Source organism: Etheostoma spectabile, chromosome 15, assembly GCF_008692095.1.
Source record: "Etheostoma spectabile isolate EspeVRDwgs_2016 chromosome 15, UIUC_Espe_1.0, whole genome shotgun sequence".
NCBI classification, from domain to species: domain Eukaryota; kingdom Metazoa; phylum Chordata; class Actinopteri; order Perciformes; family Percidae; genus Etheostoma; species Etheostoma spectabile.
In genome coordinates, this window is record NC_045747.1 from 27,951,653 (window position 1) to 27,951,884 (window position 232).

The window sequence follows — 232 nt, forward strand, 5'->3', positions numbered from 1 at the left end:
TGTGTGTGTGTGTGTGTGTGTGTGTGTGTGTCTGAGAGAAGCCAAGACATATAATGAATGTTTTACCCTTGTGTAGGCTGGAGTCAGAAGGACTGAAATCATAGACACAACTCTGGCTCTGCAGTGTGTGTGTGCGAGTGTGCATGCTTACTTTGCATAAAACTCACAGTTTTTCTATTGACAGTTTAGACATACAAACTTATACAAGTAGTCACTATGGCGCCCATGGGAT